Source organism: Xenopus laevis, chromosome 3L (assembly GCF_017654675.1).
Source record: "Xenopus laevis strain J_2021 chromosome 3L, Xenopus_laevis_v10.1, whole genome shotgun sequence".
Lineage (NCBI taxonomy): Eukaryota > Metazoa > Chordata > Amphibia > Anura > Pipidae > Xenopus > Xenopus laevis.
The window spans coordinates 52,699,034-52,720,810 of NC_054375.1; the positions used below are offsets into that span (position 1 = coordinate 52,699,034).

General features: G+C 38.2%; 1 protein-coding gene across 3 annotated transcripts in view; it reads left to right on the forward strand.

The window, feature by feature from the left end:
• LOC108710959 (complexin-2) overlaps nucleotides 1-21,777 on the forward strand; it is a 71,388-nt gene that overhangs the window by 17,216 nt on the left and 32,395 nt on the right. The window contains exon 1 of one of the 3 annotated variants that reach the window (XM_018252194.2): nucleotides 16,529-16,683. The exons of the other annotated variants lie outside the window; for them this stretch is intronic. The gene's annotated coding sequence lies outside the window, so the exon portion shown is untranslated. Of the gene's footprint in view, nucleotides 1-16,528; nucleotides 16,684-21,777 lie in introns of those variants that run through there. 3 annotated transcript variants of the gene reach the window in all.

Genomic DNA, 21,777 nt, shown 5'->3' on the forward strand with positions numbered 1-21,777 from the left:
TACTACAAAATTATTTAACCCAACAGGCTGGTTTTGGATCAAGTACAAGATACTGTTTTCTTATTAGAAAGAAAAAGGACATCATTCTTAAAAAAATTAATTATTTGGATAAAATGGAGTCTATGGGATAGTCTAACAGGTTTCTGGATAATGGATCCCATACATGTACAATACTTTTAACTTAAATGTTATTAATTAAATGAATGCAAAAAAGCACAAGGAATGAACAAATGTTTTTTACACATATTAGCATTTAGATTATATGGCCAAAAGTATGTGGACACCCCTTCTAATAAGTGCAGTTGACAACACCCATAATAGTTAACACAGATGCCACTACTGTACATGATACAATTACATTTTCAGCAGTTTATGATAATACCATCAGGACTAGTTTTATTTCAGTTATGGCTGTGGCCAGTAATCACAGATAAGGCCCTTGCTTTCATCTGTGGAGACCTTCCTTACTTTATTCACTGCTTGCACGTTGCATCCAGTATAACCCCCACCCAGATATATGATATATATTGTTGGGACATGTACCTACTGCTGTAAATGAAATATAAGGGGCAGATTGGGTTACCTGATAGGCAAACATCAATTCTAATGGAATGGAAGGGAGGTTATTAGGTTTAGGTCACCCAGTTGGTGACTGTTCTAGCACTTGTGTCCATCCTAGACCGGATGTGGGTATCCAGTAAATGTTGTACCAGGCAGCTACAAAAGGGAAAACATAAAACTTTGGACAGGATGATGAAAAGCATAATTGTATTACGTGATACTTGTCAGGATACATGGTATTTTTATTGACTAATCAAGCTTATTTTAACCACTTTTAGTAGTAGATAGTGAGGACCCCATTGAAATTGTGGAGCCCAGGGGAAAGGCTTTCTTTGCCCTTCCCAATCACTGACCCCTGGTTATTTGAGGACAAAGGGATCTAATCTCTTCATTCATGTTCGTTAAAGAGGCATTCTTGCCATAACATCTGCTGCTAAAGCCTATTGCCATGCATGATCCAAAAGTCCTACTACTGGCAAAGTCCCTTTGGGATAATAGAAAATGCCAGTGCAACCTCATCATTGCAGATCAATCACTGGTCCCTTATTTAGTAGATCAGCCAAAAAAAAAATACAATAACCCTTATTGTACATTTGAGGAGTTACTGTACAAGTTGCAAGAGGTTGGAACATATTTTCCTATAGTTATTCAATAAATATGGAAGATCAGTTGATTTTGTATAAACTGCACAATATCTAATTGGCCAAAGGGCTGAATGGCCCAAAATTCAGCTTACAGTATATGTGGCCAGTTTTAGGTATGTCTGTAAGCATCACATAACAGGAATAAGATTTTCATCTCCTGAATACTGTGTGGATTATCTTGAATCATTAGAATTCCCTGTAGGGGAGTAGGCTTTGTTATGAAGCTTTGCCATGAGAAACAAATCCATAGTTACAAAATATGGCAATGCTGCTGCATGATAATTACAGGCTCAGCTTGAGATTTGTGTTTTAAATTGCCCATGGCCTAGATACATGAAAAACCCTAAAAAGTGAGTAAATATATATAGTAGTATAGTATAGTAATAATATTTATAGCAGTGCACCTTTGATCTACAGTTGGGGTCAAAAGCATTAGATTATTTTGCAAACTCTATTAATCTAGGAAAAGGGAAACACAATTAGTAGTTTTGGCTTGTTCAAAGACCATTCCCCACTCAAGGATGTACTCTTAAAACTGATAAAAAATGTTATGATTACTTACTTTTAAGGCAATGGTTCCCAAACTGTGGGGCAAATGAATTTATATTGGAATACAAACACAAAGGGGCAGATTTACTAAAGGGCGAAGTGACTAACGTTAGCGAAAATTTGCTAGCAGGGCGTCATTTTGTTACTTCGCTGATTTACTAATGGTGCAGGCGTAACTTCGCTAGCGAAGGAGATAGACGCTCCCTTGTGCCTGGCAAAGTTGCATTCTGGTGAAAGGATGTAACTAGACAAATTCACTAAGATGTGGATTTTACTGAACGTTAACTCTTGTGCCAGACTTGCCTTTGCCACCTCAGATGAAGCAAAGTGCAATAGAGTAGATAGGAGTTCCTCAAAAAATAGTTGAACATTTTTCTAATTTCCAAAAAAAACACTGGCGACTTTTGTTTTTTTAAGGGTGATAGGCTGCACAAGATAGTAATTTTTTCTGGGGTACCCACCTTCCCCCCTACATTTCCTAACAGATGGTACATAAATTATACAATGGTCTCATGTGTAGGGCAATATATCATCTATTTTATTGAGGTTTCCCAGGCTTTTGTAGTGTAATGTATTGGCTGCAACATATATGTCCATTCAACTTTAACTTCCCGCTGTATGCAAATTAGGCAATACTAGAGCAAGCATCGCTTGCCGCAGTAACTCTAGCGCAACTTCGCCAGCATTTGGCGCCCTGGACGCAACTTCGGATTTTAGTGAATTATTGTTGTCCTGGTGAATCTATGTCTGGAGAAGTGTTGCAATGTGAGCGAAACGGACGTTAGCGCAAATTCGGTGCTAAGTGAATCTGCCCCAAAATGTGCACCGGTTTGTAAGCAATGCACAGTTTGCATCTGTGCAATTATGTCATAATATGCCCTGTTCTGCATTGAGAAAAGAGACATACAGTGGGAATAAGAACCCATAGTAATCAGTCAGCATATTAGAAAAGGAATGCAAAGAGTTGATTGGTTGTTATTGGTACCTGCACTGCTTCACTTTAGCTCCTACGTTTGGATATCGGTCCAACAATTCTCATCATTGCGTTTGATCATTGAAACCAAGGCATATTTCCATGTGAAATCTCAAAGGAATTTGTTCTTGCGTGATGCTATTCACATGCATTATGCATTTATCACATCTGTAAATGCTGCAATTTGCATAGAGTTATCAAGAAGACAGGTGTAACAATATCCCTCCAAAAAGCTGAGAGATCTAAACACACACATACACACCTATTAAATTCAGCAAACTAGTCTCAGTATCAGCATAAAAAAGCCACTTCTGTACATTGAGCTACAAAAAATGAGTATTTATATAAAATGTCCATGATTGATTTCTATGTGAACACGTGGTGTGTATGATATAATGCGTGTAGGTGTATGCAAAAGTGCTATCTCTATGATATGTGTAATCTCCTGTAGTCTTCTTCAGAAAGAAGTAGAAGATAAATGTGAGCATAGAGGCAATATTCCTATGCATGTTAGCTGGCATCCTGACATCCTGTTTTTGAGTACAATACCCAGATTTGTGGACCAAAACAAGACAGATGTAAGGCTTTACCTCAATGTTAGACAGAAAGCCTGGAGATTCTGGAGTAACAAGCCTTCCTCTACACCTCCTACTGAGTTCTCATGGCCTAGGATGAGAACAGTGTGAGCTCAGGTAAGGAGTAGCAGAGATGCCAATATGTAATCCTGCAGCAGGTTGGGCATCAGGAGCCAACATTTTAGCAAAGGGAGTTGTAGAAGAGTTTGGAGTAGGCAGCAAACTGGAGCATAGGTTACTTAAAGCCAAAGTCAAAACCAGGTAGTCACAAGGAAAGGAATGCTCAGAGTCAGCCAGTAAGGATGATCACCTCACATTGGCACCTAATTGCACACTGTGTACATGTGCTGGTTGTACGTACAAATGCGTCAATGTGTGCACACTTAGGGGCCAATTCATTAACTTCGAGTGAAGGAATAGAAGTAAAAAAACTTCGAATTTCGAAGTTTTTTTTTGGCTACTTCGACCATCGAATGGGCTACTTCGACCTTCGAATCGAAGGATTCGAACTAAATATCGTTCGACTATTCGACCATTCGATAGTCGAAGTACTGTCTCTTTAAGAAAAAACTTCGACCCCCTAGTTCGCCACCTAAAACTTACCGAACACAATGTTAGCCTATGGGGAAGGTCCCCATAGGCTTGCCTAACTTTTTTTGTTCGAAGGATAATCCTTCGATCGTTGGATTAAAATCCTTCGAATCGTTCGATTCGAAGGATTTAATAGTTCGATCGAAGTATTTGCGCAAAATCCTTTGACTTTGATATTCGGAGTCGAAGGATTTTCATTCCCAGTCAAATATTGAGGGTTAATTAACCCTCGATATTCGACCCTTGATGAATTTGCCCCTTAGATGTTTTTGAAGCTGCTTTGAAGTTAGCGCACCCATATGCAACAAAGCATGCGTACCAATACAAATGTGACGCGCCCAGACATTAATCAAGAGTTCCTCTTCAGATGTGTCAGAAGAAATCCCTAATATTTCTCTCTGGTGATAATAATATACATATTACTTGTTATTTGAATGAAACTTGAATAGACTCCTAGTTGGAGCAAAGTTGGGTTTGACCTCCCATAGCACAAAACAGCATGCTAAAGGAAAGGGTGTTAGAATAACCATGCATGAAGCAACCACAAAAACAAAGCCCAAACTGAATCAATTGTTATTTGAGAAAAAAATTGAAAATGGTATCTATTGTAAAGAAGAAAAATCCCATGTTCAGTTTTTCAGCACTACAAACTCACATGACTTTAAGGGTTTAAATTTGGTTTGGCTGAACCCCTACAGACACATTTATGAATCTTTGCCCATCAACGTTTGGGCAAATGATTCTTCGGAACACGTCAATACTACTACCTTCAGGGGAGGTTTTCTTAGTGTTAAATCTAAGCCTTTGTAAAAAACTGATAATTGAGATTGTTTATATTGGTCCTAGTTCTTTAAACTGCATCCAATGCTGCCACCATAGATGCTGTCTAAATTTGGCACAACAAGACCAAGGACAGTGCACTGAATATTTATTAAATGGAATTATTCCAATAAAAACTGGAACTGGTTCCAATTATCACCTCTATAAGGTATACATATTGGAATTTAATAGTAGGAACAAAGTTTGCACCAGGTGGCAAAGTTGACCAGTAAATCATCCCTGATTGGTTGCTAATGAGATTCTAGATTTGATGCAAACATTGCACATGTTATTAACCCTTTAGTGTTCTATGCTATGTTCTTTGCCATGTGATGCCTATATGTTATGCCTATGCTTTAGTAAACATAGATAAGAAAATAAAGTCACTGCAAAGCCTATTTATAAACAAGTCATATTTCCTTTTAAATTCTGTTGATCTATAGGCATCTTTTGCACATGTCCTTGCCATTCAGTTGTTGCTTGGTCCCTTAGCAACCAGCAAAATAAACATTTTTATCTTCTCTGCTGAGTACAAAGGTTACTTCCAAACCTCCCATTCACATTTCTAATGTATCTGATCTCTTTCAATCAGATTTCTCGATGCTAATGAGCTGGCATTTGGTGACACAGCTGCTCTGCTCGGAAGTTCAATTGAAGTTGACAGATATTTGCCTTGGTTGACATTTTAATTCTTTCCAAATTGTTTGAGCTCTTCAAACAAAATAGTGTCATTAGCTTTCCTGATTAGTTTTCGAAGTCAGCCGGATAACTGTCCATTGTGAATTGCTGAGCTAAGGTGTGCAAGCATTCTTTTCAGAACTAAAGGTTTTTTTTTTGATATTGGATTGGTGGAAGGAGCCCCAGGTGCTGTTGCAGGTCTGCTGTTGGGGTGGCGCCTGTATAAGGTCATACACTGTGCACTTATGCAGCACATTTAAACCATGAATTAATAAATAAATGAATGAATAAATAAAAACTGAAATGATGTAGGCTCTATGCCAGCCTTGCAGATTAATAAACATTGAAAATTTCAATCGGTGAAAGCATTCTTAAGAGGTTTTTGCTCATTAAAATACGCCAAGCATGTTAAGTTTTGTAGTACACAGACATAATTAAAAACTCTATAAGGTCAGTTGAAACACTAAAGAATAGCTTTCCAGCTTTCAAAGGGAGGTCACTGACCCTGGCAGCCAAAACGATTGCTCTGTGAGGCTACAATTTTATTGTTATTGTTACTTTTTATTACTTATCTTTCTATTCAGGCCTCTTCTATTCATATTCCTGTCTCTCATTCAAACCACTGGCTGGTTGCTGGAATAAATAAGACCCTAGCAACCAGATAGTTGCTGAATGTGGGAAAAATCTTAGTTTTTTTTGCATGTTAGGAATGCTAGAACATTTGCCCACTGACTTCAATGTGTGTGAAAAATGGCCATTGACTCCAATATATGTATTCAAATTTGGCAGCATTTTTTCCTCAGTTTTGCTCATTTTTCCGGCCAAGCAAAATGGGGCAGTTTCATTCATCCCTACCCAGAGACATTACTGCTGATGTCCATGTAGGCTTAGGATACTATTGTATACCATGAGCGCTTGTGATGTTTTCTATTACTAGCTTAACCACTGTCCATTGCTGATATACACCAGCAATTGCAATTAGCAGAGGTTGTTAACAGGTACAAAGTACAGGGCGGGTAAAAAATGCAAAAAAATGGGCACATTTGTTATTGCCTTTGCAATTTGAGCCATGTCCTGCTTTTAAATTGTCAAGAACAACTCTGCAACTTTATTTTATATATCACTCTTGTACATAGGGTTGGACTGGGCTGGCGGGACACCAGGAAAAAACCCAATGGGCCCTGGCTCTTTTTGGCCCCTGCTGGCTCAGAACTGCTCCCTGGACTGCCACTGCTTAGTTTCCTCCCTGACTCCGGCCACAGCTCGCAGGAAAAAGTACGCACGTGCGTCCGCGCACAAGGTGGGGGAGGTGCAGGTGCGGCTGGGATGGGATGGGAGGAGAAGAGGCTCTGTGACAGGGGGGCCCAGGGGATGGTGTGGTGGCCCCTGAGGCTGCAGGCCAGGTGGGTCCTGGGCCTCCCAGTCCGACACTGCTTGTACAGTTAGAATAACCACCCCTTAATAAAAGGTGTGCAATACATTTGCTATCTAGAGATCAAATGACATCCTATGGGATCAGGCACACAAGAAAAGTGTCAGTTGAGCTCATGAACATTTGCTTTTATCAACTTCACTGTGACACTTGTCGCTTCCTGGGCAGCCACAGGCCAGCAAAACACACATAAGAGCAATGAGCTAAATGCCAGCCCTACCCTTTGAGCTGCAGGAACTATTGCTACATCAAAAAACAAATCACCATTTTCTGTGACACAGATGTAGAACTTGTAAAGAAGTACATTCGACAGTGCTGTCTGCTCACATCACATATGATACGAAGGCCACACTGACAGCACACCTGGGGGCAAGCATGGGACTTTTTTTGTGCCATAACAAAGAGTCACTTTTAACCCTTGTGTGCCAGATACCCATTTAAATATCCTTTCCTTGCATATTTTATCAATATCGGGGGGGGGTACAAATAATTACTTACATTTGGAAAACATATGGCCCCTGGAGTATTAAACTGCTTGAATCCTTATCATAAATCACAGTAAATCAAGTCAATGACTAATTATTAATTTAGCAATTAGCAAAACATGTATGCCTGAATTTCCCTGGGGGCATTTTCCAGGCATGCTAAAATTGTAATAAATATCATATTATTATATTATATATTATTTATATTTTGAGTTAAATTCTGTCTTGGCATTTGAGCAATATATTATGCTGGTGTCTTCGTTTTTCATCTCACACTAGTAAAAACAGGCATTAGAATAAGAGAAACATTCTTCAGAGCAGGCACATAGCATGTAATCAATAATTCTAAAGTGCTTTTTTTTCCTTTCATCTACTAGATATCACAAGATGAAACAAATGCAAGCTCTAGTTCTGCCCATTGCTAGAGTTACTATACAGGATACACAAGCAGCGCTCTTGTTAACACTTCACTTCATTATTCCCCTTTGGTTCCTCAAGGCTAGAATATAATATGTTGTTAAAAAATTGGTAATATAAATCAATAAATCTTTAATAATTCTTAGTAGGGACGGAATGTGCAAAGTTTAAAAAAACATGTGCAGATCACCAGTTTTTTGCTCTTTCCACACTACCTTCCTTCTTTAAAGAATTTTCGTAAGTCTCTGCACTGAGTTTCAGAGCACAGAAAACAGCAGTGGCCTCATGAATACAGCACTGCCTGTGTTCATCATCACTGTATTCATCAGGGGCAGGAGGTGGAGGGAATGTAGTTGACCCACTCCCACACATTAACCATTCCCTATTATCTCCCATAGACTCAATGTTAGTACAGGTATGGTACCTGTTATCCAGGGGTTTTCAGATAACGGATCTTTCTGTAATTTGGGTCTTCATACCTTAAGTCTACTAGAAAATCATGTAGACATTAAATAAACCCAATAGGCTGGTTCTGCTTACAATAAGGATTAATTATATCTTAATTTGGATCAAGTACAAGGTACTGTTTTATTAATACAGAGAAAAAGGTAATAATTTCTAAAGATTTGGATTATTTGATTATAATGGAGTCTATGGGAGACAGCCTTTCTGTAATTTGGGACTTTCTGGATAACAGGTTTCCAGATAACGGATCCCATACCCGTAATATAATTATTATAAAATGATTTCCTTTTTCTCTGTAATAATAAAACAGTACCTTTTACTTGATCTCTAACTAAGAGATAATTAATCCTTTCTTGAGGCAAAACCATCCTATTGGATTTAATTCATGTTTAAATGATTTTTCGTACACTTAGCGGGTTATTTACTAAAACTTCAGTTTATCTCAGTTTTTTTATTAAAATAAAGCCGACCAAACTCCCATCCACGAATTGAACTCATTTATCAATAATTCTTCTCGAAAAAGTCAGAGCAAAAAAGATTGAAACAAAATCAAGCTACAATTCGAATTGTACGATTGACGCTCTGAAAACTCGTCTTTATCGAATTGTCACTGCAAAACTTGACTTTTTCAGATTATCAGATGAAAACCCCAACTTTATTGTATTATCCAGAGCAGATCACAATGTCAGGAAACAACTTAAGTGACATCTGCCATTGACTTCTACATGACCTCGACAGGTTTGAGATGGAGTATTTTCAAATTCAGATTTTTAACAGCTTTGGGGTATAATAAATCTCTAACAATTTGAGTTTTATTTTCCTCAAACATTTCGAGTTTCCCTCTTTAAAAACACAACCAGATAAATTTGGACCCCTTAAAGTATGGTCATCCAAATTATGACAAGGCTCCTTTTCCAAAAAAAACCTGGTCCTGATCAATCTGGATAACAGGATTCTGGATACCCGTAGTTCCCTTTTTGTGTTACTTTATGAAGCAAACATTTATTTGTCAATATAGAAAATGGGCTTTATACCTAGAACCCCGTCTAGAATGATTTTCCCCTAACAAGGCAGGCTGGATGGTTTCAGGGCATAACAATTCTATTTGCCATTCTCCTGACAATATCTAAATTTACATGTGAAATCTGAATGATGTGAATGATGAAGTGAGTTAGTAAAACAAAGTCTGGAATGGAAACCTCTCTGAATGTGCCACAACAGGGAATGGTACACAAAATTGAACAACTTCCAAACCTTTAATACATTTTTGGAATTTAAATGAACAATAACCAGTGTGAATGACAATTTGTAAGCCCAGAAGCATATATATATATATTATTTGTTTTTTTAATAAGATAAGCAATGCAAGATTGTCAGACTGGCTGTATTTTTAATGAGTTTGCAATTTTTCACTTACTGTGGTTTTTAACAAATACAGCCTGTCAACCCATTACAGGAAGAAGCATTGGATTTAATTCAATTGCACGGGATGGGGGGGAGGGAGCTCTCTCTTGTGTTTTAGAGACTGTGGCAGAAACCGAGGATAATGTCAATGGTTTGTACTAAATGCCCCCAAGATTAAAAAAAAAAATAGTAGATGCTATTAAAATTCATTAAAATTGGCTATAACTCATTGCTCAAACTTAATATAGTTCCTTTGTTTACTAGTGATTTCTAGAGATTGAGGGGGCTGTTTACTAAAATCAAAATTTTTTGCATATTTTATTTTTTTAAAAAACCTCAAAAAAACTCCCATCTAGATTTTAACTTATTTATTAACAAAAAAACTTGATTTAATTGGATTATGGAAAAACTCTTGCACAAGGGTTTACCCTGCAGTTTTGCATTGTATACCAGTGAAAGTCTATGTGTTGAATGTGTTAAGGGAGCAGATGCCTCTATCGTTGCTCTAGGCTCCACCTACCTTGTGGGAAGGTAAGGGTGTGCAAGCACTCCTCTTTGTGTTATATATGCTTCCCATGTCACATCTCCCCCACATTAAAATTTTGGGGAGATATTTCTAGTGATAAGTGGAACTGCACCATTACACAAAGTAGAAAAATGTGTGATTTGTGACCAAAATGGTCAATGGGCAATTTTCCCTGTGTTTTTTCTTGTGCTAAATGCATTGGAGTCAACGGAGTTAAAAATATTTGTTATGACGCAGCTCTGTTTTAGTCAAAATATTCAACCCTAGTTATTTACACAGCAGTTGCCCTGGATTTTGGTGGAGTAGCCCAGGCTTAAGTAAACCTTATGGAACAACTTACAGTAAGTAGTGTGCATGCAATAATGTCCAACAAACAGTCTGCAATTACAGCGGTGATTGTAGTTTAGTAAACTGCTCTGGCATTATTTCATAAATAACACGATGGGCCCCGGCTCTCGTGTTCCCCACTCCCTGCCTGAATCCTGTCACTGCTCCCCACCCCATCCACCCTCTCCTGCCACAATCGGCACAAGAAAAAGGTACAAGTACGAGCACAGGGGGAGGGGGTTGGAGTCGGGTTGCGGCAAGGGCGGGGGGCTTGTTGGGGGCTTTGTGGCAGGGGTGGAGTGCCCCTGAGACAACAGACCCCGTAAGCCCCAAGTCCGACCCTCCATTATTTCATGTGCATGTCCTTATTATCCTCTGTTGTCAGTAAACTGACTATTCATGATAGCAACTACACCTGATTGCATGTTTGGCTCAACTGGAGGGCTTTGCTAAAGATGGGTTTTTTGCCATTTTACCACTTATTTCATTAGCTACAGATTAGCTAATCATATGTCGAGTCAACCCCAGAGATCACACCCCAGGCACAGTAATAGGTTGTAACATCCTGTACTACAACCAGAGCTGTCAGCTGTCTATAATGTTTTACCTATAAATGTATATACCTCTTATTTTCTATCTTACCCCTCACATGGTGTGAGCTGCAGATTCATTGTTGCTTTCCTATATACTGAGGCACTAGGAGTCACAAGCAGCAATATCATTTGTTTTGGACCTTCAGTTTGTAGGGGTGGGTGGGATGGAGGTCACTGAAAGGAGAGTGATGACATAAAATCCCTGGTGATTAAACATTGTCAATGGAAACAAATAAGACAATTATTCATTGACTGCACTCATTTCTGTATTAAATGTTCACAATCTGTGCGGAGAAACTTCCTCAATGTCAGCAAGGGAAAAAAAATACAATTTCAGGAGCAGAAAATGTATTGCATAGAAGTGTAAAAGGAATACATTTTTAGACTATGTGACTTACATACAGAATATTATAAGGTGAAAACTCCCACTAGGGATCTCTCCTACTCTCAGTATGTTCATGATTTTATTGTCACATTCCACAAAGTGTTGGTCATTTTATCCACCCACCTTAATCCCCCCATTTCTATTTGTGCTAAAAATATTTGGTCACGTAGCAGTACAAGCCAAAACTGATAAAGCCCTCGAATCATAGATCCTAGGGAGTTTTGTTATTTATTACCCCCCAACTGAAAGCCTGGGAGTCCCTGAATCTGAGGACTAGGATCACATTTAACATCATTCTCTCCTATCAAGGAATGAGGAAATGGGTAAAAACTTGCATGAAGGAAACTTATCACATTTTTAAGCTGTGGGTCCTGAAAAACCACAACCATAATTTGAATTACATTCATAATAATTTCCCAAGGGAACAAAGCCAAAAAGATGAAAATAGTATCTGGGGAACAACTCACATTAATTCTTACACCTTTGTGTATAGTAGGTATGAGATGGTCCTTTGCACACCATTGAGACACTTATTTTCCGCCGTATGTACTCAAACATTAAAACTGCCCAAAGCCACCAATAGATCACATTCCTTAAATAAACACTTACATATATAAAAACGGGAAGACTATTATATTTTGTCAGCAAACCGTAATATATTTTGAAGCTAGTATACATAGATACACAGACTAATGTATTCCACAATCATTCAGATATCTTGAAAGTCAGTATGTGGGTGGCTGTAGCTGAAGTCATACACTTATTGTATTGTATTTAGACACACAAATGCTTGATACATGCATAATTGCACCATTTGTCTTCTGTCTGATCCTTAGGTACTTTTGTTTTTCACTGTAATAATGATGGTTATTGGACTGCAAAACATGACTTTTGTAAACATTTGCAGATTTTTTTTTTATTCTCATTAAAAAAAAACCCATTGCATTATTCTTTTGGTTAGCATGACAGGTCAGCCAGTTAGCTTTGAAATTACTATTATGGGAAACAATCTACTCCGCCCAACCCATCTGGACAGCTGCACAGCTGGATTATTATATCTAAATCTTACTTTAAAATTAGGCATCCTACACAATTTCGTATCTTCCCATTTAGAGAATTCTCTGATCATACATCCCTGTATAATGTTCATTTATATTATGTAGCATATCCCAGTGATGCTTTAGACATGAATCAGATGTTAGATATTCATCTAATGTTTAACTCTTAAAGGGATTCTGTCATGGTTTTTATGATGTATTACTTTTTTCTAAATTACACTGTTAACACTGCAAATAATTCACTCTACAATATAAAGTTTAATTCCAGAACCAGTAAGTGTATTTAGCTGTAATATTGGTGTGTAGGCAGCCATCTCAGGTCATTTTGCCTGGTCATGTGCTTTCAGAAAGAGCCAGCACTTTAGGATGGAACTGCTTTCTGGCAGGCTGTTGTTTCTCCTACTCAATGTAATTGAATGTGACACAGTGGGACCTGGCTTCTTAGATCTACCAATGAGCTGTTATCTTGTGTTAGGGAGCTGCTATCTGGTTACCTTCCCATTGCTCTGTTGTTAGGCTACTGGGGGGGGGGGTATCACTCCAACTTGCAGTACAGCAGTAAAGAGTGACTGAAGTTTATCAGAGCACAAGTCACATGACTGGGGGCAGCTGGGAAACTGACAATATGTCTAGCATGTCAGAATTCAAAATTAAATATAAAAAAATCTGTTTGCTCTTTTGAGAAACAGATTTCAGTGCAGAATTCTGCTGGAGCAGCACTATTAACTGATGCGTTTTGAAAAAAAAAAATAGTTTCCATGACAGTGTCCCTTTAAGGTACTCTGCAGTGCTCACCTATATGCTGTCACGAGACAGGTGTGTTAGCCAAGATACCCTCTAAGGCATGCTCTGGCATTTCCCAAGTTATATTAACTTGTCTCTTTCAAGAAGCGTTGTTATGTGCTTGACCACAAGAGATAATGGGGGGGTCCCCAATAAATATCAATGTTACCCTTCCTAGGGAAGCACTGTAATTTAAGAGGAGTAAAAAGAGAAGTATAGAGAGGTATAGTTAATGAATAAAATACAGACATGACCCCCAAAGAACAGTTTGAAGATTGAATGCCTTTGCTGGGAACATTGTTCTTTAATTGAAATGTGAATATTTTTACGTCTGGTACAGTGTGGGGGCGAAATTTGCATTTCCGACTGTAGCAAAAAATTTTATGAATCCTCACTAGAATTTTGCGTTGCAATTCGTTTTGCAGGAGGAAAAAATAAATACTATAGCATGTCATTAACTAACTTTTGAATGATCACATACATTGCATTCACATTGCAGTGATCTTGTGAGACCACCATGACTCGCCAACACATGAAGCAGTGCTCAGTCACCATAGCATGTATGGTCAAATTTAGCAGTGGTCATATTTGTATATAATATAATGTCACTAAAAACTTGCTATTAATCTAATACCTTGCTTTAATTTAAAGTCGTGTTACATTATGAAATGTGGGGTCTCCTGCTAAAGAGGATAAAAACTTGGGAAAATAAATTTGGTTACCAGGAAAGGACGCATACAATATACTGTAGTTGTGAAACTTTTAGTATTCACTGTCACTGAACCTCTAATAATAAGAGCTTGCTAAAAACGAGTTCAGGATCCAATAACAGGTGCCACTTCAGCTGTTGAGGAGCCCAACGCCCAGCACGTGCCGGTGAGCTAAGCAAGCAGTAGGTGTAAGTAAGTGAACAGCTGTAAATCTGAAACCATTGGCACACTACAGCATGCCTTTCCCTGTATTTTTATTTTTTATATAATAAACAATACACATTTGTATAAAGTTTCCTTTTAAATATGCAACATGTAAAAGCAAATTCCATTATTTTCTTTTAAATGTAAGCACTGCTTTATGCAGACAAGTGCTTTTCCTCATATGCTGTGAAATCAGGCATTTTTATTCGTATAGTAAAACCTAGATAATGCGCCAGTGATTCCCTGACAACAATATTTATGCCAAAGGATTAACCAATGCCAGCACAGTTGGCTTTCTGTTATTGCCATGTCTAATTCATAAACTTTCAAGAAGGATGCTGGGAAAAGTTAGAGAACGGCTCTCAGGTCTATTTTCTTTGCAGTCAGGCATGATTAATATTAGAGAGCCCGATGAAGCACAGATGACAGCAATAATGAAGTATCCCATTACGATTCTTACAAGAAGGTCAAATGTGGGTTGGATTCTGCGGGGAAGTCTCTAGAGCTCATATTGTTACTGTGAAAATGAAGTCAGGGTAGAATAGAGGTATTCAGACATTTTGGTTCTAAGCCCCTCTTTATAGTCCAACATGTGATCAAGGCAACAACATAGTGTCATGCCATTATCCTATGGTGCTCCAAGACTATCTAATATAGCAGAGATATCATCATTCATTTTACCAGAGCAGGGCTATAGAGTAAGGGCACTCAAGGCATCATACACTCCTACGCCCGCGACCTAACTACCCCTGCCACAGACCACCCCCCCTGCCAATGCCTCCTCGTATGCTAGCTCATAGTTTGCTCTATTCACAAGACCGGTGTTACTGGAAGCAAAAGAGGTATGTTCTTAAGGTCCTAGCTCCCCCTTACTGTTTCTTTTGCCTGCCCTTGGCCTGAATTCTACCTATTATGCTGACTTGCATTTAAGTTTAGCACCCCATTATCTAAAACTTTAGGAAAAGCCAAAAAATTGTACTTATATAAGATATTAACACTTACATTCCAAAAAAACACTCCCATGTCATATCTAAGCCAAAACTGTTAAGAGGAGTATGCATTTTATAAGTCTTCAGTTGTGCACCTACTGTCCTGGTGTGTATGTAGGCAATTATAGAGCATTTAAAAATATGTGTTTCCGAAACTGAGGTTTTAACCTGTTGCTCTCCAGCAGGGCCGCCATCAGGAGGGGACAGGGGGAGAGTTATAGGGGGCCCGGAGGGTGTGGGGGGCCCGGCCACGACGCACTTACTTGATTAGCCAGGCCCATTCCTTTCCCTTATTGGTCACAGACCAATAAGTAACAAATCTGACAATGATCTGGCCTTTAATTGACAGACAACAATCGTATGAAAGTTATGTCCTGGAAATAGTAGTGACAGTCACCCATGGATATCGCCAGACAGGGCCGCTCCAGCCACGAAGCAAGGTGAGAATCTTGCCTCAGGTGGCACGGAGTAGCCAGTTACCAGGGGCAGCTCTGGTGTGGTTGCCACATGGCCGGTATTTTACCGGCCTGGCCGGTAAAAATGACAGTTGATCCCAATGTTATTAATAGGGAAAAAAGATAAATATATAGGAAGGCCGGTATTTTTTTTCCGGAAAATGTGGCAACGCTAGGTATGGCCCTGCAAAAAGCCGCCTCTGGTAACTTTAAGAGCTGAATTTCCATTTTTTAAAACTCTTGTAGTGCAGCGAGCGCAATATCACTCATTGCACTGGCTATGCGGCCCCTCCTCGACCCACTTCGACTCAACAAGTTAGAAGCGCGGAGTGGGAGCCCCTGAAACACGCCTGTTGCCAGATAGGCAATAAATGCAAATATATTATCTTTATGTTACACAAACTTTCTAACCTGTCTGATCGACTATTCTCTGGAAAATTACTCTGACTCCACACACGGGCTGAAAATCGTATGAAGCACGATTTTGCGTCTAACTTTATCTTTGCGTCTATGGGCTGCTTTAAAGTATGTGTTGTTCATATATATTCTGAGTGTGTAGCTTTTTGAATGAATATATTTGCTGGCAATTATGGATTGCTGGTGGATCTGCTTACATGTGATAAGCTGGTTGCACAGTGTGACAGGAAAAGTGGAAACAGAATCCCCCTGTGAAATCCCCTTGTTTGCCCCTGACAAGGTCATCCTGGCCCCCACCCCCATTTAACTAAGAAAGAGCTTAGTAGCATGTGCCATTTTATTAGGAGAGTGAATGATGGTGATTGTCCAGAGGAGTCTTGAAAGCAATCATTATCAATCAATAGGCAAGAAACACTAGTTAGCTGAGGAGAAGGGGGGTGAGGAAGAGGAAGGAGGAGGAAGGAGGAGGGGAGATGGAGCATCAGTGAGGGAAGGGAGTGTCTGTTTGGAGTCATCAGTCAGAGCACACAGGCGGTGAGAGTTACTCTGAGATACAGAGCGAGCAGTTGAAGAGCTGGGGACGCCGCTCCGTATCCTGGAAGCGTTTTACTGTTGTCTCCAATATTTCGGCAGAGAAACACAGGTTAGTGTGATTCCCTCCATGTCGCAGCGACAGGAGCATGTGGCCTTTATAACATCGGCCTCTTACACAGAGCTCCAGGGCTACTGAATAGAATCCGGCGGTGCTGAACGGACAGCTCCTTCCCTCCAGCTGCAGCTCAGTCACACGAAGCCGGCCTCGTCCGATACTATCTAATCTCATGGACTGAACGACCCCTCGCAATATCTCCGAACCCGTTTGGTTTGCTTTGTTACTTCTTCACCGTAACTGGCAGTAGCGGGAAAGCATTCACGATGCTAGCCGTAAAGAAAACCCGCTCACATCTACAGTATGTTTCCACACTGCCTGGCTCCATTATTGTTATTTGCTTAGATCGCCCTAATGATTTGATGACAGTGTGCTCAATGTTTGTAGAGAGACACAGATAGATAGATAGATAGATAGATAGATAGATAGATAGATAGATAGATAGATAGATAGATAGATAGATAGATAGATAGATAGATAGATGTGAAAGACAGATACATAGATAATAAATAGAAAGATAGACAGATAGATGGTTGATTATACATAGCCTTGGGTCACTAGACTCACTATGCAGAAACTTTAAAACGAACACTAAACAGAAGTCTGATTATTTTAAATGGTAACATTTTCATTGGCAGAGCCTATTTAGTCTATGGGATATATTTTGCTGTAGATATTGTACAATATACTATTTCATTGAAGTATTTATTTTTTCAGTTTGGCTGCCCTTTTGGAAGAGACCAAATACATAAATAAATAAATAAATAAATAAATAAGTCTAATAAAAGTAATATCATTGATGAGTATTTTTAAAGCAACATCATATTCTGAAGTGTTGTACAATAGAATAGTGTCACATCAAACATATAAGTAACATAGAAATACTGACCACTGCAAAGAGGATCTTGCTCAATACAAAGTGCAATCAAAAATATAATAGATAGATGATAGATAGATAGATAGATAGATAGATAGATAGATAGATAGATAATAAACAGAAAGATATAATAAATAAAAAGATAGACTTATAGATAGATAGATAGATAGATAGATAGATAGATAGATAGATAGATAGATAGATAGATAGATAGATAGATAGATAGATAGATAGATGCTTTGTATTAGTATTGCCATAAATGAATGCTTTAAGTTCATTCTCTACTACTAAAGTTCTTTTTGCTACAGTGATAAAATGCTGCAAATTAGTGGAACATTCTACATAACAGCATGTGACAGCTTAAACTTTTCCCACTGTCGGTATGCTATACAAACTTCTGTAGGCTTTGGTGACTACCCTTTCAGGTCCTAAGCAATAGATTCATAGTGAATGGAAATATAGGAGTTGGGTCTCCTGTTTGCAAAGTAAAAGAAATAACTTGACAGGTGTTTTAACCTTAATGTTGATGCATTCACCCATTTGCCATATGTAGTTAAAAGAACATTACGTTTAGGATGTTGTGTTTCCTGATTAAAATCTAAGATGACAGATGTTCTTGGTGGTGTAGATTCCTGAAAACATATATCTTTAATTAGATCAAATATAAGTTCTGGCAACAGTTTAAAGTAACTGTAGCAAATTATGTTTAATGCACATCTGTAATTTTTCAATGGTTCCAACATTCTTTTAACACTAACATGCAGCATTGTTTGATATTTTATATCAACATATACAATAGCACTTTACAAATATATAGCATTCACTTCCCAGCTCCAATTGAGCTTACCATCTAAGTCCCTTTCACATCTTTACTCAGAGGAGCCAGGTAACTTGCATGCATGTGTTTGGATGCTTACAAAATTATGGAGATTGCTCTGACGCCTTTTTTTTCCAATGGTAGTAAACAACAGAATATTTTTGTAAATGCATAAGTCACTCTGGCCTGATGATGATTGTATGATAAAAGCAAGAAGTAATTGGATGTTGGGTTTCTATTCACAGTTTAAGTGCACAGCATGCTGTGAGCAGTGAATGCATTTCGCACACGCACACCTTTCCGGTGCTGAAAGGATAGCTCATCCCAACCTTTACTTTTCTATTTGGCAACAGCTGGCAGGCGCTCCACATTCAGTAATAAAAAGACGCATTGTTTGCACACACAAGAAAGCAAACATTAGTACCATAGATTAGAAAATATGTTTAGTCTTTGGTATTGACATAGTAAATATGTATCTGAGTCTGCAGGCGACTAGTGAAGTATTGTTATGTCTTCTGCAAAGATTTAGATTAATAAACATTTTGTTTGAACTGAACAACTACAGTATGTATACCAGCCCGCTGTGTGACCAATCCATTTTATTCTAGAGATGCTATAAGTTATACAGTCTGCTTAAGGTCACACAGCACATTTACACTGGGTTCAAAAGCCTTAAGACACATGTTGTTATCACAAAGTGACTTCTCCTTTCTTCTGTGATGTCTGCACACTGTTTGCAATGTTTCCCTAGTTTCTCCTGTCCACGAACAGTTAGATTGGACAGACATTGCTCCTTTACCTTCCTTTATTATTTGTGGTGTAATAAACCCAGTGTTTGTGTGTGCTGAGCTGAGCAATGCGGATATCAAAGTGATATTCTGTATAGATAGTGTGCCTTTCAGCTGCAGGAAATTAGTTTCTACTGTAAACCTTAGAGTGACTTGGGAATTGCATTTAAACCAGGATAAAATAACATACAATAGCTAAAATGTTTTGCAGGGTGCATATTTAGTCCCACTTCCCAAAAGCCAGCAGATCTCATCGGTTTAAGAGAAATAGAAGGACATATATCTTTAGATGCGATCTGCTCCTACTTAAAATACTGTATAATTATGGCAAATCTGATGTTCACTTGGGGTGTTATATTTTAAAAATATTTAAGGTTATCATTACATTTTGTTAAAGCAAAAGGTCAAGATATGCCTTATTTATTAATAGGGTATACATTCATTTATTTTAACAATATAGAAATAATAAAGAATATTCTGTACACAAGTCATCCATCTTGATATTTTAGTGTCCAGACTGCTGCAATTTTGCATTCGTTTTCTCTCTATAGACCAATATTGTTTATTTTGATTCCTATGTCATTAGGTCCAATTGAGTATTTGACATTATGAAGCTAATGTGTTCAACTGCAAATTGCAAAATACATTTCCCAATATAACAGTCAGTTTACCTGGCACTCCTAGAAGTCTCTTTGTTTACTGCACTACAAGCAGACATTGTGGCCACACTATGTTGAGTAGGGTCTGACTTGATCAAAACTTTGATTATTTTAGTGTAAAATTTATAATGAGGTATGCTACACCTCCTATAATAAATCTGTCTTCCCGGGGGGGCAAGACACATGGCATCTAACACTCCTCTTTATGAAAACAAGTATTCAGAGATAACATTTTATGTGTGCACAGTATATATATATATATATATGATCTGTATACTGGCTGTAGCAGTGGTGTAGATTATCAATGGATTATTATTAAATTAATAAAATGGGGTTTTACAATTCTTTCCCAAGATCAACTGGAGATCTGAAGCATACACTTCTTTGCATATGTGTATGTCCTTGCTTCCATTTGGCAGATAAATATTTATATACAATTAAGTAAAACATATGGGCCAACATGAACACATGGTGCAAATGAAAGAATAGGGCTTAAAATGTGCAAGTACAAGATCGTATGTGAAACATGATTAAATGTGAAAAAAGTGTAAACCATCTGATATTATTTTATCACATCCTCTTTAAAAAAGAGCATCTGCAATAATGGCTGTTTTTTCTTGCCTATCTATCTATCTATCTATCTATCTATCTATCTATCTATCATCTATTATCTATCTATCTATCTATCTATCTATCTATCTATCTATCTATCTATCTGTATATATCTGCTCTCAGATTCTTCTTTACTCCACCTCAAACTGCAGGTTTCTCTTTTCAATGAGTCTATTGAAAAAGGATTAACCCCTCAGTACCTGTACTGACACGATCAATTTGACGCCTGCAACAGGATTAACCTACTATGTACCTTTCTGTCTTTTTTCAGTCATTTGAAAGATACATAAGCCCCAGCTTCCAGCTCTTGATACGAGTCCAAAAATTTCATTATATTGTCTAAAACAGCTCAGATTTGAATAGCATGGAAGTAAACAGGGGATCTTGTGCCCAATTAATCTTTTTCTCCTGGGCTTCATAAACTCCTAGATATGTTTTTCTAGTCGTGAATTATCCTTCATTGGCTGTAAGACCATTAACTGTAGATATGTATTCCATATGCTGAATATAGTCCCTAGCAACAAATACCTTTGGCAGTTCAATGTCATATTAAAAAAATACAACTTTACAGCCCTTATCTCAATCTACAGTATATATGACCTACTTGTCATATTCCTATAAGTTCAGTGTCACTCATAGACAGATACACAGTTTTGAGCAATCTTGACACAAAATGGGTACTGTAGGGATGTTTGAGTCCCAAGTATGAAGGAGTTAAAATGATTGTATGTCAGTGACTGGTGCCTTGGGGAGTAACACAGTTTGTAGGAAATGCTTATCCAGTGCTGCACTTACCGGGATTTAGTTATTATGTCACCCCAGGGGCCTCTAGTTGCATCACATCTCATACTGTTCTCCCTGTTACCCTCCTTGATTCCTGTAGAAATCTTCTAAACCACCAGACTCCATTTGCTCAAGAAAACCAATCGATCTGATTCAGTATAAGTTACAAATATCTTTTCTATAGATCAGATAGATGCTTACCCATAATATACTGACCTTTTATACTCTGGAGTAACAGGAGAAATCGTATTTGTGTTTCATAGATTGGACTTGCTTGTGTCTGATTTATATCATTCCCATTAATTAAGAGTGACTAGGTAAAACTGCCCTAACCCATTCACCTTATCATCCAGATCCAGAAGGTTGTAAGCAGTGTCAAGCAGAGGCCTCTCCATTTTGCATTAGTTTGCACCGTAGATCAATGTCACTTGTAATTCCGCCTAGTACAGCAGTATTTTATTGGTATATCTTAGATAACTAATAATGATTGAAATCATACCAGTGCACAGAGACCTTTGTCTCCCTAGAATCATGCAAGTTCCAGGGATGACT